This window comes from Sarcophilus harrisii, chromosome 2 (assembly GCF_902635505.1).
Source record: "Sarcophilus harrisii chromosome 2, mSarHar1.11, whole genome shotgun sequence".
NCBI lineage: Eukaryota > Metazoa > Chordata > Mammalia > Dasyuromorphia > Dasyuridae > Sarcophilus > Sarcophilus harrisii.
Window position 1 is genome coordinate 601,733,665 of NC_045427.1, and position 14,076 is coordinate 601,747,740.

A 14,076-nucleotide genomic window follows, 5' to 3' on the forward strand; every position below is an offset into this window, starting at 1 on the left:
AGAAAAAGTACCAGACAGTGCAGGAGTTAATTATCTGCAATTTTAAGGTCCTATCAAATTACCTAGCTATAAAACTAATGAGAGCTCTTATTTTACTAAGTTCCTCACTAGCCCATCATATCTCCAACTAAACAAAACTACATGCAGAATCAAGAATAGAAAGGAAACAATATGTCTCCTAGACTGCCTCCATCTTCTCCTATCCCATTCAATGGTTTCCTTCTGTTTATAATTATTATTGGCACTTCCGCCCCAAAAATGTACTTTTGTTGTCTTAGGTCAATTATGTTTTGGAATTGTTAAGAAGCCATTTTAATGACCCTAGTTATCTTCAGTATCAATAATAATACTGAGATTATCAAAGCATAGACATAAAATAGCAAGAAACTTTTGAGTCACAGAGTCTAACCAAATTCATTTATTTATGAACAAAATTAAAATTGCCATGATTTCCTTCAAAAAATATTACTACCAAAGAATTAATGTATTTTTTAAAAGATCTTACTAAAAGCTGACATATAATGTCAGAACACAAGAAGAGTAAATCATAGTATTTGAATCAAGACATTTCAATAAAGGAGAGCTCTGAATAACAGATCAGGATGGTCTCAGTTAAACAATAGTTAGGAAATTTTCATACTCCTGTGTTTAAGCATAACAAGTTCATTGGAGAGAACAGGAAAAATTTCTGTGTCCATGCCCAATGGCTAAATTAGGAAAAATGAATGAGAAAGAAAGGAAAACAAGTAGAAAGACTATTAGTTATGGTCAAATTCATAGTTCAAATGTCAAGTTTAATCATTTATATATTTTTCAAAGTGAGATGTTTTGTTTTGACAGTATGAAGAACCATCCATAAATTAAAGTGTTCAGATTTAGCAATTATTTTTGACATCTATTCAATTTGCATTTAAAACAATAAGTTTTAGAACTTAAAGACACTGTGTTGATTACCTCCTCTTTTACAAACTATGACATGAAATTCTAAAACTCTAAATTAATCAGTAAGTCTGGATTCCTAACAGTGCTTCTGGAAATACTTTCATGTGGCTAATAACTGCAATTATAAATTTATTATTCATAAACCTATCCATTCATTAAACACATACTTAATATTTTCTAGGTGTAAGAAGCATTGTGGGTGGTACAAGAAGAACATGACCATTCTAGAAGAAGAGATAAATCATTCAAATAATTGTGATACAAGGTGAATATGGTCATATCAGAGACACAAGTATTCTGACAAGGTGAAAAATCACTTCCAGGAGAAAGCAAATTAAATATAGATGTGTAGAGTTGGTAGAACAGTTGAGTCTTCCAGAATAGGTGTGATTGTCAATTGGCAATCAGAGATGGAGGGAATGCTAAGTAGCAGTAAGGTAGAAATTTTGTTCTGGGAATGATAAGGATTCAATAGTAGCAATAGTTTAGGGTATTTATAGTGAGTAGAGACATGAAATTAAAAATGGAAGATAAGAGTCAAATCATGGAAAGCCTTTAGCAATTTAGTATTTCTTTAGTAAACAATAGACATGATGAAAGTTGTGAATGAATTGAGAAAAAAAGTGACTTGTGACAGAAAAAGTAAGTTACCTGGGAAGCTATTGAAATCATAATGCATTCCAGGTGATGTGAATGGAAACTAGAATAGTGAAAATTAAAAGAAAAAGAAAGCATGTAATCAACAGTATAGAGGAATATCAGGTTGCTATTGAGTAGGCATTAGGATTGATCAAAGAAAAAAGTTAATAACTATTTTAAAGTTATTGAATAACTGGATAGAGAAATGTCAGTGCCATTGCATGACACTGTAAAGCTATAAGGAAGAACAGTTTTAATATTTGGTTATTACTGTTTTTTGTAATTTAGAGATGGGTGAATTTTGAGTTCATTTTGAGACTAATGAAAAGACATGAAGCCCAAGCTATTAGAAAAGAATAATCCATGCTCAAGTAAAGATATATGCTGGGGGTGGGAGGGAATTGGAATTTATCCACACTGACTTAATGTTTTAAGTTCAGGGATAAATGAAACTTCTAAAGGAGAGAGAATAGAAAAAGATCCTCTAGATAAAATTCAGAATCTTGAACAATGGCAAGGATTGAAAAGAGAGAACAAATCAGAAGCAAACAGGATAAGACAGAATGGAAACGATAATGGTGGTGTGATAGAAAGCATGATTTAAGAAATATGTAAGACAGAGGAGATTTTAATAATATTTAGTACAACAAAGAAGTAAAAGAAGGGTTTTTGGGGTTTGCCATTTAAGAACACAGGCCTCAATTTCAGAGAATATTTTCAGACAGAGCTGGTGAAAATGGTGGTGGTGAGGAGACAAGATGACAAGGAGTTAAGGAATGCATTATGAAGAAGGAAAGACAGCCAGCAGGAGACTATTATTGCAAGAAATTTGTCAAGGAAAGAAAGGAAAAAAGGAGGGAGGGAGTGGCCTATCAAAGGGATAAGCTAGGTCACATAAAAGTTATTTATTTTTAGGATATGTGTGGTTTCTAAGGGAAGAAAAAAGTGGAGATAGTTATGGAAGAAGTAGGACAGCATTCTATAAAAAAACATGTTTCACTTTAACAAATGATTGTCTTAAACAACTGAAGATATATATTACCATTTCATGAATTAGTTAATAATTGCACTCTGATTTGAACATGAGACAGTGTTCAGTTTTCAGCCTTAAGGTATATTTGTCACTTCTAAGTAAAATGTGCCAGTAAATGTCTGGCAACCAACTCTATAAACTTATGATCTTAGAGAGTCACCTAGAATAGAGATGTTAAATGACTTGCAAATGTGTCATAATAATATGTGTCAGAAGCACAAAGTGAATCTAGGTCTTCATGACTTGTAAATTCTATAATCACTCCCCTCTGTTACAGACAGAAATACAGATGTGCACGCACACACACACACACACACACACACACTCTCTTTATGTATCTATTTATGTGATTCTCTTATTTTATGACCATGAGAACCTCTCAGTGTAGAACCTCCTTTCATATATACTGATCAACAACTCCTCTTGCAATTTATAATCTTAGAAACTTTCTTTGGTACTAGGAGGCTGAGATACATTTCCAGAGGAAAATAATTAAAACCAGGAGTCTTTTTATAGAAGATTAGTTGTTTATTAAACATTTCATTTTTCAGAATACATGTTAACATGATTATGGTGTATAATTATGTGTGCTTGTGACATATGGAAGTTTTTCAATCATTCATTTATGTCTTACCTTTTATGACCTCAAAGCCCAAAGTACATCAGGATCTTCTATCCTCCAGTATGTCCTGAATGTGTCCAGATTCAAATTGTAATTACTTCCATGACACTATAGATCCTTCTCCTCTGCCGTTCTATTTTCCTTTTGTCTTTAATCATTACCCAAAATCAGGATTTGTTGCAATGACCCCTATCTTCTTATTATGTGGTCAAAGTTTTAAGATTCAGTGTTTCACTTTTCAATGAATAATCTGAAATAATTTCTTTAAGGATTGACTGGTTTCAGCAGTCTAAGGCACTCTCAAAAGTCTTTTCTAGCACTAAAATTTTAAAATATTAATTGGAAAGCACTCAGCTTCCCTTTTGGTACAATTCCCTCAGGTATAAATTGTGACTGGAAAAATCACAGCTTTGACTCCATGTACTTGTCTGCAAGGGGATGTTTCTGTTTGTTATTGCTACTGAGGTTGTTGTTTTGGTTTCTCTGTATGCTGTATAGGTTTGTCATAGTTTTACTTCAAGGGAGCAAACATCTTTTAATTTCATAGCTTCAGTTGCCCTCTACAATGATCTTAGAGCCTGAAAATATAAAATCTAACCGTATTTTTATTTCTTTTCCTTTTTATTTTCTAGGAAGTCTGAGACCAGTTGCTAAGATTATAGGTTTTTTATGTAAATTTCCCAACCAGATTTTCCAGTCTCCTCTTTCCCCTTCATCAAGAGGCTTCTCAATTATTTTTCACTTTCTGTCATATAGTATCATCTTTATATCTGAGGTTATTGATATTTTTCACATCAAGCTCTTGATTCATTTAGTCTGATACTTTGCATGATTTACTCTACATGTAAGTTAAATAAATAAGATGACAAGATATGGATTTGTCATATTCCTTTTTCCAGTCTTAAATCAATCACTTGCCCCATATTCATTTTTAACTCTTGTTTCTTGACTCACACACAGGTAATTAAGGAAACAAGATTATCTAGTAGTCCTATCACTCTGAGGACTTACAGCATTTTGTTGAGATCCACAATCAAAGGCTTTATCTAGTCAATGAATCAGAAGATGCATTGTTGTTTTGTTTCTGTTTTTTTTCCCCCTGGAACTTCCTTGCTTTTTCCATAACCCAGTGAATATTGCCTGTTGAGATCTGGGAATAGTGGAGGGACTTTGGGCAAAGGGCATAAAAGTCTTTTGGCTGTAAAAACTCTGCTAACTCCTCTGAACTGGCTTGTCCATCCAATCTTTTGAGAAATTAAGAGACATGACAAGCTTTTGCTATCTCCTGGATTTACAAGCACCAACTAGTGCCTTTGAATGAAGAAAATGCCTTAGTGTTTAGTCATTAGTATTAGATTACCCCTGCCGATTTCCTAAGGCATATATAGTATAGGCATATATTATGATACAATAAGTCTGATCATCTGTGGTTGCAGGATATCCTTGGAATCACAAACATGACAGAATCCTGTCATATACTATTTGACATAAACTAGAATGGTAACGGAGAAAGGTAAATATGGCCATTCTTCCCTTTTCCAAATTTGTTGCCATATTGAGTACAGAATTTAAAAGCATCATCTTTCAGAATTTAAAAAAAAAATACTTAGCTAGAATTCCATCATCTGCACTAGCCTTATTGTTAGCAATGCTACTTAAGATTCAGTGGAATTCATTCTCTAGAACAACAGACTTTAATTCTGTAATCACACCATAGTGGTTATCGGTGATTTTAAAATCTTTCTTCTATGTACTGATGCCATTTCTTCTTAGTTTCTTCTCTTTATTTTAAATACCTAACAGTTTTGTCTTTTATGATGTCATTTTGTAGGACAGTTTCTTTTGATATTTCTAATTTTCTTGAGAAATCTTGTCTTTACTATTATATTTTTTATCAATTTCTTTGCATTGCTCATTTAAGAAAATGTTTTTATATCTCTTTGCAAACCTCTGGGATTCTACATTTAGTTGCAGATATATTTTTTCTCCATTACCTTTATATTTCTTCAGCCATTTTGCTTTCTTGTTCTTTATTTTCTTTGGGATGTATTTGTTGTTGTTGCTGCTGCTATTCTAGTACAATACTGTGAACCTGTAGTTTCATATTTCTCAGGTACTTGTTTTGTCTTAACTGACTGTAAAGTTTATCCGTCTCTGGATGCAAAGTATGTAATCAATCTAATTTCAATATTGTCTCTTTGGTGATACATGTGTAGAGTAACCTTTTGAGTTTTTGAAAAAGAATGTTTGCTATACAAAATATCGGTCCTGCTTCATGTTTTAATTTTGTAATCAACTTGTCAAACTTACATGTTATTCAATCCTATTTTTATTTTTTTTTAATTTTTTCATTCCAAACTCGTATGATAAATGTGATGTCTTTTGGTTGGTATTTCTAGGAAATTTTGAATATTTAGGAAATCTATGAAAATCTGATCAACTTTGGTCATTCAGCAATTAGAAAATTGACTTTTATTGCCAAACTATTGATTGATGTTCCTTGTTATATGTAATGGCAATGTCCACATGGAAAATTGGGAAATCTGTGTTGCATAATGCAATGACTGGTACATCTGCACAAAGATGAGTGACCAACAGATGAGGTTTCCTGAAAGGTGCCTGGATCTCGTTGGTGAAAATTAAAAATTTATATATATATATATATATATATATATATATATATGTTACAACGGGAAACAAGGGCAGTATTGTAAAGAGAACCTTCTTGGCTGTGTGAAAGCTACTTCATTTCTTCTAGGGGATTCTTGTCCACAATGGTATAGATAGTGATTAACTAAATTAAATTCACTTCTTCCCATGCTTTTGAATTTATTGATGCAAAAGATATCAAGACTTAATCTTTCCAGTTATTTGATCACATCAAGCTTAACTTGCCTCCTATGTCTTATGTAATAAGTTCATATGTATTAAATCAATGTACATTCATTTTCTACAAGTTTTCATGTAAATCATGTTGAGAGAAAAAAATCAGAACAAAAGAGAAAAGTCACAAGAAAGGATAAAAATGTAAATATGATATTCTTGTTCTATCTTCTGTCTCCATATTTCTGGATACATATGGCACTTTCTATTCAAAGTTTATTTGGTATGCCTTGGATCACTGAACTGTTAGAAAAGCAAAATTTATAATAGTTTATCATCACATAATTTTTCTGTTATTGTGAATACTGATTTCCTGTTTGCTTCACTCAGCATCAGTTCATGTAACTCTTTCCAAGTTTTTGTGAAATCATCCTTCTCATCATTTCTTATAGCACAATAATATTCCATCATGTTAATATACCATTACTTGTTTAGCCATTTCCCAATTGACGGGCATCCACTCATTTTTTTTTCAAATATTTGCCACCACAAAAAGAACTACTAAAAACATTTTTGTACAAGTGAGTCCTTTAACCTTTTTTATGATCTCTTTGGAATATAAATCCATGACTGGCCCTGCTGTTTTAAAGATTATGTGAAGTTTTATAGCCCCTTGGGCATAGTTCCAAATAGCTTTCCAGAATGATTTGATCATTTCCAACTCTACCAATAATGTATTATTGTCACAGTTTTCGCACATCTCTTCCAACATTTATCATTTATTTTCTTGACATCATAGCCAATATGATAGGTGTAAGTAGTTATCTCAAAGTTATTCTTAATCAATAGCAATTTAGAACATTTTTCAAATGATTATAGATAGTTTTAATTTCTTCATCTGAAAATTGTCTTTGGGAGGAGCCAAGATAAGAGAACACACTTTCTAATGTTCCTTACCCTCTTTATCAATATTATATCAAACCTCAAAATAGTCTTCTGAATAATTAAGATAAAGAAGCAAAAACTCACGAAGAAAATCTGCAGTCTCTTCTTCTAAAAGGTTCGTCTCACAATGGAAGATGCACTAACTGGGAGATAAATTATGGTTCCAGGGACAGTCTCAAATCTGAGGGTGAAAGCACAAGATCTTCAGTACTAAGTCACAGCCCCAACCTGTCTATGTAATATAGCCTCTGGGCATATGTGATTCTTTCACAAGTTCATGGAAATGCCTGGGCTTAGCCTCCAATCTGCACAGTGGGAGCTCCATTGGGCTAAATAATGTAATATGTAGCTTTTCTTCAAGGCATCGATATTTGTCATTGGCAGAACTACTGGGCAAGTAGTATCCGCAGTCACTGAACGGTCTTAGCACTCTAACTTATAAAGATCCTCACATAGAGGCTCCGGCCTGTGTGGCAGTGACACTATTAACACTGTAGTCTCTAGCCAAGGGCAATCGATAATCCAATAGCCTCTTGAAATCCATTTGATAGCTCCACACAAGTAATGATCCATCTGTTGGGGAAGGAAATCATCACTGGAGACATTTCCCATACTCAGAGCGGAAATCGCTATTCAAATCTTCACTGCTACTGCAGAGGAAGTTAACCTTTTGCCTAAGGAGACCTTTACCCTAAAGCTGCTTTGAAAACATGAATAAAAAGATGAAAAGAACTGATCGACAGCTTCTATGCAGCAACTCAAGAGCATCAGCAAACCTGAATGACGACATCTCAAAGAGCAAAAAATGCTATCAGACTGTCCCTTTTCATGAATGCTCTTCCATAGAAGCCATTGAAAGTCTCACAAAGAGAGTTAAAGATAAATGGGAAAGGAAGATCTAAGACTCATACAGAGAGCAATCTGAACTTCCTGAACATACGAATTGAAAAGTTAAATTCCAGGAAGTGTCAAATTGGAATTGGAAAAATAAAAAATCACAGGAGCAAGACTGTGCTAATTGGAAAAAAAGCTCAAAGAATCTACTTAGAAAGTAACTGTGAATTGAAAAGAAAGATAATCACTAAAAAAAAAAATTAGTGAAAAGTGGAAAAAATTCCACAGACAAAACAATATCATTAAGAACCCAATTGACATATACAGAAAGAAGTCTAGAAAAGCTAAATGAAGAAAATTATTCTCAAAAATTAGAACTGAACAAAATTGAAACTAATGACATTGAGACAGCAAGAATCAGTCAAGCAAAACCAAAATGACAAACTGAAAAACCATGAATTATCTACTTGCATAAAATGCATAGAACCTTGGAAAATAGATACAGAGAGATAATCTGAGGATTATTATTAAGTCCGAAAACTATGATGAAAAAAGCCACAGCCTAGATACATTGAGTTTCAAAGAAATCATCAAAGAGAGACTCACCAGATGCTAATAGAACTCAGAAAGCAAAATAGGCATTGAAAGAATTCATCAAACACCTTCTAGAAAGAAACCCTAAAAATAAAAACCTAAAGGAATATTATGGCAAAATTTCAGAGCTATCAGATTAAGGAAAAATTTTACAAGCAGCCAAAAAAACCATATTAAATACCGAGGTGCCACAATAAGGATCTACTCAAGATCATGGCTGCCTCTACATTAAAGGAAAGAAGGCCAATATGATATTCCGAAAGGCAAAGAACTTAGGATGCAGCCAAGAATAAACTACCCAGCTAAGCTGAGCATTTCTTCCAGGGAAGAAGATGGACATTTAATGAAGATAAATGAATTCCATTTGTTTCTGAAGAAAAACCAGAACTAAACAAAAATTCTGATCTACAAGAATAGAAAACTCAAGAGATGCAGAAAAAGGTAAAATAACTTTGAGAATTGTATTTGTTAGATATACAAAAATAAATACAGTAAAATTTGATAGTACTGATATAACTATAAAAAAGGGAAATAGATATGAAAAAGGGATGATGGCAGAATAAGGTGGGAAGGAGGATGAAAAAAGAGGGAAATCCACTATCCCAACAAAGAGGCTAAAGAAACTTATCATAATCTGAGGGAATTTAAGAGGGGAGGAAACATTGTGTGAATCTTACTCTCATGCAGAGTGCTCAAAGGAAAAATAATTGACATTTGTTTTAGAGAAAATTCTCTGCCTCATTGAAAAGGTGGGAGAGGAAAAGGAAAAGAAAAGAGTAAAAGAGGAAGGAAGGGAAAGACTCAAAGAGGGGAGGAGGGATTTATAAAGAGGTGAAAGTATCATGATACAAAGAGTTGAGGTACATAAGTTTAAAGGGAAAGAGGGTTGAGGGAGGCAAGAATAAGTAAGCACAATCTGGGATTAGGATGGCAGGAAATACAGATTTAGTAAATTCTAACTGTAAATAGTGAATGGGATGAACTCCCCATTAAGAGGAGGCAGATAGCAGAACTGGATCAAAAGTCGAACCTACAATATGTTGTTTACAAGAAACACATTTAAAGCAGGGGATACAATATAGAGTAAAGGTACAAAGGCTGAGCAAAATCTATTACTTCAGGTGAAGTCAAAAAAGCAGGGTAACCATCCTATCTCAGATCACAAAAAGTAAAAATTGATCTAATTAAAAGTGATAAGGAAGGTAACTACATCCTGCTAAAGGGTAGCATAAACAACGAAGCAATATCAATATTAAACATATATACCAAGTGGTATGGCACTCAGCTTCCTAAAGGAGAGTTAAGAGAGTTGCAAGAAGAAATAGAGAACAAAACTGTAATAGTAGGAGATCTCAACCTTGCACTCTCAGAATTAGACAACATCAAACCACAAAACAAATAAGAAAGAAATTAAAGAAGTAAACAGAATATTAGAAAATTAGGTATGTTGGATCTTTGGAGAAAATTGAATGGAGATAGAAGGGAATATACTTTCTTCTGAGCAGTTCATGGAACCTATTCAAAAATTGACCATATATTAGGACATAAAGACCTCAAATTAAATGCAAGAAAGCAGAAATAGTAATGCTTTCTTTCAGATCATGATGCAATAAAACTACATTCAACAAAAAATTAGGGGAAATAGACCAAAAGTAATTGAAACTAAACAATCTCATCTTAAAGAATGATTGGGTGAAGAGCAAATTATAGATACAATTAATAATTTCACTCAAGATAATGACAATGATGAGACATCATACCAAAATTTGTAGGATGCAGCCAAAAGTGGTAATAAGAGGAATTTTATATCCTTAGAGGCTTACTTGAATAAAACAGAGAAAGAAAAGATTAATGAATTGGGCTTGCAACTAAAAACTAAAAAAGACCAAATTAAAACCCCCAATCAAATACTAAATTGGAAATTCTAAAATTAAAGGAGAAATTAAAAATATAAAGTAAAAAATCTATTGAACTAATTAATAAAACTAAGAGTTGGTTCTATGAAAACAATAAAATAGATAAGCCTTTGTAAATCTGATTAAAAAAGGAGGGAGGAAAATGAAATTAGTAGTCTTAAAATGAAAAGGAAACTTTCCACCAAGGAAGAGGAAATTAGAAAATAGTAAGAGTTATTTTGCTCAACTTTATGCCAATAAATTTGATAACCTAAGAGAAATGGATGACTACCTCCAAAAATACAGACTTCCCAGACTAACAGAGGAGGAAGTAAATTGCTTTGAATAGTCCCATTTCAGAAAAGAAATAGAACAGGCAATTAAACAACTCCCTAAGAAAAAATCCCAGGACCAGATGGATTTACATGTGAATTTTACAAACATTTAAAGAACAATTGGCCCCTAATGCTATATAAAATTATTTGATAAAATAGGGAATGAAGGAGTCCTACCAAATTCCTTCTATGACACAGACATGGTACTGATACCTAAACCAGGTAGGCTGAAAACAGAGAAAGAAAATTATAGACCAATCTCCCTAATGAATATTGATGCTAAAATCTTAAATAAGATATTAGCAAAAGACTCAAGAAAATCATCTCCAAGATAATACACTATGATCAAGTAGGATTTATACCAGGAATGCAGGGCTGATTCAATATTAGGAAAACTATCAATATAATTGGCCATGTTAATAACCAAATTAACAAAAAACATATGATCATCTCAATAGATGCAGAAAAGCATTTGATAAAATCCAACATCCATTCCTATTAAAAACACTTGAGAGTATAGGAATAAATGGACTTTTCCTTAAAATAATCAGCAGCATCTATTTAAAACCATCAGTAAGCATCATATGTAATGGAGACAAACTGCAACCATTCCCAATAAGATCTGGAGTGAAACAAGGTTGCCCACTATCACCGTTACTATTTAATATTGTATTAGAAACGCTAGCTATAGCAATAAGAGCTGAGAAAGAGATTAAAGGAATAAGAATAGGCAATGAGGAAGCCAAATTATCACTCTTTGCCGATGACATGATGGTATACTCTAGAGAACCCCAGAGATTCTGCTAAAAGTTATTAGATATAATCCACAACTTTAGCAAAGTTGCTGGTTATAAAATAAACCCACATAAGTCATCAGCATTCTTATATATCACTAACAAAATCCAACAGTCAAGAGTTACAAAGAGAAATTCCATTTAAAGTAACTACTGATAATATAAAATATTTAGGAATCTATCTGCCAAGGGAAAATCAGAAACTTTATGAGCAAAATTACAGACCACTTTTCACACAAATTAAGTCTGATCTAACCAATTGAAAAATATTAAATGCTCTTGGATAGGGCGAGCAAATATAATAAAGATGACAATATTACCTAAACTAATCTATTTATTTAGCACTATACCAATCAGACTCCCAAAAAACTATTTTAATCGACCTAGAAAAAATAACAACAAAGTTCATATGGAAAACAAAAGGTCAAGAATTTCAAGGGAATTAATGAAAAAAAATCAAATGATGGTGGCTTAGCTGTACCAGATCTAAAATTATATTATAGAGCAGCAGTTACCAAAACTATTTGGTATTGGCTAAGGAATAGATTAGTTGATCAGTGGAATAGATTAGTTCAAGGACAAAACAGTCAACAAATATAGCAACCTAGTCTTTGACAAACCCAAAGATCCCAGCTTTTGGGATAAGAACTTACTGTTTGATAAAATTGCTGGAAAATGTGAAACTAATATGGCAGAAACTAGGCATTGATCCATACTTAAGCCGTACACCAAGATAAGGTCAAAATGGGTTCATGACCTAGGCATAAAGAATGAAATATTAATAAATTAGAGGAACACAGGATAGTTTACCTCTCAGACCTGGAAGGGGAAGGTCTTATGACCAAAGCAGAACTAGAGATCATTACTGATCACAAAATAGAAAATTTCGATTATACCAAACTGAAAAGTTTTGTACAAACAAAACTAATGCAGACAAGATTAGAAGGGAAGTAATAAACTGGGAAAATATTTTTACAGTCAAAGGTTCTGATAAAGGCCTCATTTCCAAAATATATAGAGAATTAACTCTAATTTATAAAAATCAAGCCATTCTCCAATTGAAAAATGGTCAAGTTGATATGAACAGACAATTCTCAGATGAAGAAATGGAAACTATTTCTAGTCATATGAAAATATGCTCCAAGTCATTATTAATCAGAGAAATGCAAATTAAGACAACTCTAAGATACCACTGCACACCTGTCAGATTGGCTAAGATGACAGGAAAAAATAATGATGATTGTTGGAGGGGATGCGGGAAAACTGGGACATTGATGCATTGTTGGTGGAGTTGTGAACGAGTCCAACCATTTTGGAGAGTCGTTTGGAACTATGCTCAAAAAGTTATCAAACTGTGCATACCCTTTGATCCAGCAGTGTTACTACTGGGATTATATCCCAAAGAGATTATAAAGAAGGGAAAGGGACCTGTATGTGCACGAATGTTTGTGGCAGCCCTTTTTGTAGTGGCTAGAAACTGGAAACTGAATGGATGTCCATCAGTTGGAGAATGGCTGAATAAATTGTGGTATATGAAAATATGGAATATTACTGTTCTGTAAGAAATGACCAACAGGATGATTTCAGAAAGGCCTGGAGAGACTTACACGAACTGATGCTGAGTGAAATGAGCAGGACCAGGAGATCATTATATACTTCAACAACAATACTAGATTATGACCAGTTCTGATGGATCAGGCCATCCTCAGCAACGAGATCAACCAAATCATTTCTAATGGAGCAGCAATGAACTGAGCTAGCTATGCCCAGAAAAATAACTCTGGGAGATGACTAAAAACCATTACATTAAATTCCCAATCCCTATATTTATGCACACATGCATTTTTGATTTCCTTCACAAGCTAATTGTACAATAATTCAGAGTCTGATTCTTTTGTACAGCAAAATAATGTTTTGGTCATGTATACTTATTGTGTATCTAAGTTATATTTTAATATATTTAACATCTACTGGTCATCCTGCCATCTAGGGAGGTGGTGGAGGTAAGAGGTGAAAAATTGGAACAAGAGGTTTGGCTATTGTTAATGCTGTAAAGTTACCCATGTATAAATCCTGTAAATAAAAGGCTATTAAATTAAAAAAAAAAAAAAAAAAAAAAGAAAATTGTCTGTTTATTTACTTTGACTATTTATTAATTGGGGAATAATTATTCATATAAATTTGCCTCAGTTCTCTATATATTTTAGAAATAAGGCCTTTATCAGAAATACTGCCTGTAAAAATGTTTCAGTTTTCTGTTTACCTTCTAATCTTGAATACATTGATTTTATTTATGCAAAACCTTTTTAATTTAATATAATTAAATTTATTTATTTTACATTCCATAATATTCTTTATTTCTTATTTGTCAGAAATCTTTTCATTTTCCAATTATCTGACAGACAATCTATCCCTTTCTCTCCTAATTTACTCACAATATCATCCTGTATGACTAAATCATGAACCTATTTTGACTTTTATTTAGGATAGGGTGTGAGATGTTCTTACTATATAACATTCATTTTTCCAATATTGTTTTTTTTTCTTTATTTACTAGATGTAGCAACAACAAATGTATGTATGTTTCTTTTTTTGTCTTTCACCTTGCTGTTTCATTAAT